Raw genomic sequence first — 4660 nt, forward strand, 5'->3', positions numbered from 1 at the left:
GACGGGGTTTCGTTTTCTCTCTCTCTTGCTTCTTACACTCTTGCTCCTGAAGATGTAAGCAATAAAGTTTTGCCGCAGAAGATTCTGGTTTGCTGTGTTCTTCCTGGCCGGGCGTGAGAACGCTATTAACAAGTAGGAGGCAAAGAGATACACTGAGAACACAGTTCTAGACTTTTGAAACCTCTAGGCCTGCCCCCAGTGACACCCCTCCTCCATCAAAGCCACGTCTTTTTATCCTTCCCCAAAAGTTCTCTCAACTGCGGACCAGGTATTCCAACATAAGCCTTTATGGAAAGCATTCTCCTGCAAACCTCTACATTGGAACACAATTGCTCAGAAATAGTTCACACACACACACACACACCCCTCTTCATTTTATTTATGTATTTATTTCACTTCAGTTGACACATCCAGTTGGATTGTGAGAACTTTCACAGTTCTTACCCTCTTCTGGCATTAAATCTCCCGTGGAGTTTATGGGACTCCATTACAAAGGAGGGATACTGTCAGTTCACTTTGTGAGGAGCTGACCCCGGCGTATGAGACCATAAAGTACTTATAGTTCATGCTTGCAGCCACATTGTGTAAATGATATGTGTGTTAAATAAGGATTCATTCCTGACTGCTTCAGAGAGATATAGGGAAACCTAACACAGATGTGGTGATACACTGTATGACAGAGAGTTAGAAGAGTGCCAGTCCTGCTGATTATTGTGCTTGTTTACAAAGGACACAAGGTCACAGAAATCCCCTTGTCAGCTGAAAGATAGAAGCTACGTTATTATAAGATCACTATGTTATCCATTTGACAATGAAGTAGAATATAGATAATTGTTTTGGTGATGTCTCTACTTTTACCTGCCTCCAGTTGTTGGCAACCATGAGGTCTCATCTCATTTAAGTATACTTAGAAAAGGAGCAATGAGTTTCTGGCCCTTATCTTTTGTATCTATTATTTTCAATTTCTCAGTTCCTTCTTAAAGTGAAAAATCTAAGACATTATGCTAAGAATCATTGAAAATGTCAGCTTTCTTTGAAATTTCTAATTTGTAGCTTATTTTGGCTTAAAGGGGAAAAAAAAAAAAACGTTAAAGAAAACCAAACACCATTTAAAATGTCAGGGCTGGTCAGGGCCCAGGCCTAGGTGAGAGAGATTGGCAGTCATGGCTGCTGGGGGAGGGAAGTCTCTTCCTTGGGCTGTGCCCAAGCTCCCACATCCATGTGCATTTGGGCAGTGCTGATTGGACTCAGTGGGACACATATAGAAAAGAGGGGGTAAGAGGGAAAAAATAAGGGGTTAGATATGATAAAAACACATTATAAACATGCATGAAAGGTGAAAGAGTAAACTTGAAAACGTTAAAGTTTGTAACAAAGGGTCTTTGTGTTGCTTTTGATATCCCCTTTCCTCACAGTACAGGGTTCAAGTCTCCTGATTGAGCAGGACGCCGAGCCCTTCCCTGAGCAGGACACCGAGCCCTTCCCTGAGCAGGACGCCGAGCCCTTCCCTGAGCAGGACGCCGAGCCCTTCCCTGAGCAGGACGCAGAGCCCTTCCCTGAGCAGGATGCTGAGCTACTTGTCTACGAGAGTGGCCACATATGGTTTTCCTCTTCCACTTTTTAATATTTTGGTCTCCAGCGAATCCACATACAAAGGCTTCCTTCCCCTCGCTGCGGAGCGCAAATGGAAGGTCTTCCTTTCTCTGATTGTAGATTAGCCTGCCAAGAAACAAACACGAGCTAGAGAACATCATTTTAATTTATTGATGGGATACAGATGACGAGGAAGTCTGTCCTCTCCTAGGCTTTTGGGAAAGCTTCAAGCTGACCCAGCACAGCTGAGTTCATACAGCCAAGGCAGCCTTTGCCAAAAACCAAAGCCAACAGTCATTGCAAACCTCTGAACCAAAACATTCCTTTAGTGCTTGAATTTCCCTATAATTTGTGTAGATTCCCATTTTGTCAATGAAGCTAGCAGTGGGTAACTAGCTCAGTGCAATCAGACAAAACAACCGTACCATTCATTCAGTAATTAGATGATAGCCGGGGCTGCATGCTTTATGGTTTCCGTTCCTCATTCTTTCCTTTCTTTTTAAGTCCTTAGAGACAAACCCTGGGATGTTTGGCAAAGCTCAGGCCCTTGTTGAAAAATATCCTGTCCTTTTTACTTCAGGATTGCTAATAAGTTCTATTCTCAGAGGCACAACCTTAGATGCACACAGCAGGACAGGATCAGCTAAGTTAAAAAAAAAAAAAAAGAGCCGGGTTGTTGTGTATGACTCTCTGCATCATTTTACAGTTTTTCCTTACACGAAGTGAAAGAAAGGTTAAACCCTTCCACATCTGACTGCCTGGAAATGAATTTGATACTCAAACTAATGTTTAGAGCAGGTCTTATAAATTACTTTTTAAACTTTCAGACATAAAAATTCCATAAGGAGTGAGGCTGAGACAGAGAGATCAGAAGAGTGAGCGGACAGGAAGGCTGTGTGATTGATCTGCTGTGAAGAGCAGGAGGATTCGATCACAGTTTGTTAAACGGAGCTAAGAATTGTTGTGTTTTGGACGCCTCCCCCCTCCCCCCATCCCCCCTCAAATTGTTTGTTTCTTCACTGCTGGAAGAGAATAAAGGGAAAGCTGCTCTAAGGAAACTGTTATTTCAGGTCTTGCCTCCTGCCCATCCCCATTACTACCTCTGACCTGTGCTGGGATCACTTCTGCCAAGTGGCTGCTGTTGGCTGCCTTCTCTGAGGTGGGTTTGTCCCGATGAATGAGAAATCTTGGTTCCAAGCGATGTCATCTCCTCTATCCTTAGGAAGGATGAGAGGAAAGGCATCTTCATGGATGTCTAGAGTTATTTGTTTGGCTTCAGACCCCAGCGAAAGGGCCTGAGGTGCATATTATACATATCAAAGTAGAACTAGCCTCTAGGTTCTCCCAGCATCTCTTAGTCCCTACCTGGCATACCTGCCCCCAACCCTGAACTGGGCTGCCCTTCCCCCAGAGGCTCATCCCAATATAATCTAGACATTTTGGTTCCCCCACCCCACTTCTCTCTCTGCATGAGGGCCCTTTCTCTCTTTCTCTCCCTCCCTCCCCACCTCCCCATGGTGAACCCCCTGGCCTCAACCCTTGGGACCAGTGAACTCACCAGAGAGCAGCTTCTCAATAAGCCTGCCTTTAGTATAATCGAATCTGGTTTGAAATGGCTTATTTCACCGGTGGAGAAATAACCTATCATTAGAGACACTCGTCCTTGTCACTTTCTTCTTGCTACTCTTCTTTCTCTTCCTTTTCTTCATCCTCCACCTAACCCTCTATCTGTGGGTAGATATATGGTTATGACATTTTTTGGTCTCAATTATAGCTCTGATACAAAAAGGAAAGGACTCCTTGTTGTTCTACCTCCACTGTTCAGGACAGTACTGTGTTTGGCTGTGGGCATTCACCGCACTGGGATTCCTTACTCTGGGCCTTGCAGTCATTGTAATGAGCCCAGCCTGTTTTGTAATCCCATCCCTGGCTCGGAGGCTAAGGTCATGGTCCATAGGGTGAAACCAGTTGGACAGAGTAGATACAAACAAGACGCATTAGAAATGTCTCTCTCTCAGATACCATTAGAAAAGAGGGCATGATGCTGGAAAATGCCACCAACTGAGATAGAGCTGAATATACTATTATTGGGAGGAAGATTTAGTTGTAAATGTAATTACAAGGAAGTGGTACTTATAGCTCTTGAGCTGATAACATGAGAAAACTATAATTTTGATATGAAGCTCCTCTTCTACTGTGAGGAACATTTGAAGTTTGTTTTTTCTATATATTACCTCATGAGAGAGTATATATAATGTATTGTCATTAAGACTTTTCTCTTTACTAGAATGGAAATATATTGTCTTGATGGTGAACTATAATGTACACGTAGAGGAAGAGATGAACAAAACCACCAACTTGTTCCAGGACAGAGGTTGGCTATTTGGTTTTTTTTTTCTCATTAAATAATTAGATAATAAATATTTTGATAGCTAGTTGGGTTTACAATCTCAACTGAAACTCAACACTACTCTTGCAGTGGCAAAGTGGCTCCCCAAAATATGTAAACAAATGGGTGAGGCCACATTCCTATAAAACTCTATTTATAAACACAGGGTGCTGGTAGTGGTTTGCCAACCAGGACATATGTGAGGTATTTTTGCTTTTGATGTCAAAGAGGCATGCAAAATGAGTTACAAAATGAATCATATTTGCCACTAGCACTTACAAGTGTTCTCAAGTGACTTTAGAGTGAATTTAGAGAAATAACTTGATCAGAAAATTGGCATTAAATGTGGTAAATAAAAGTTTAAATTGATAATTCTTGGGTAAAAAAAAATCTAACCACAATTAAAGTATTTTCATTATTGAAAAGTGCTTTCAGATGTTCTGCTTCTTATATGTGAAAAAGATCTTCAAGAAGGAACATATCACTCATGGCTCCAGTCTAATCTACTCCTTTGGAATCAAGTACAAGTTTCATAGACTATGGCTTACCTATTTTTCTCCCGGTGTTTTCACTTCTGGGGCCAGGTGCATACTGACAGCACAGGCAAGCAAGTTTTATTTTCTTGCAAGAGTTGTAGCCATGTGATTAGACCATTAGGACCTGACATTTAAAATATGT

At 42.1% G+C, this 4660-nt stretch overlaps 1 annotated feature.

Moving 5' to 3' along the window:
* Positions 1326-2791: an enhancer, noted in NCBI's record as "VISTA enhancer mm1114". NCBI's record gives its function as "enhancer in: branchial arch[3/4]" and the evidence as "EXISTENCE:transgenic organism evidence [ECO:0001131][PMID:17130149]".

Source organism: Mus musculus, chromosome 14 (genome assembly GCF_000001635.26).
Source record: "Mus musculus strain C57BL/6J chromosome 14, GRCm38.p6 C57BL/6J".
Lineage (NCBI taxonomy): Eukaryota > Metazoa > Chordata > Mammalia > Rodentia > Muridae > Mus > Mus musculus.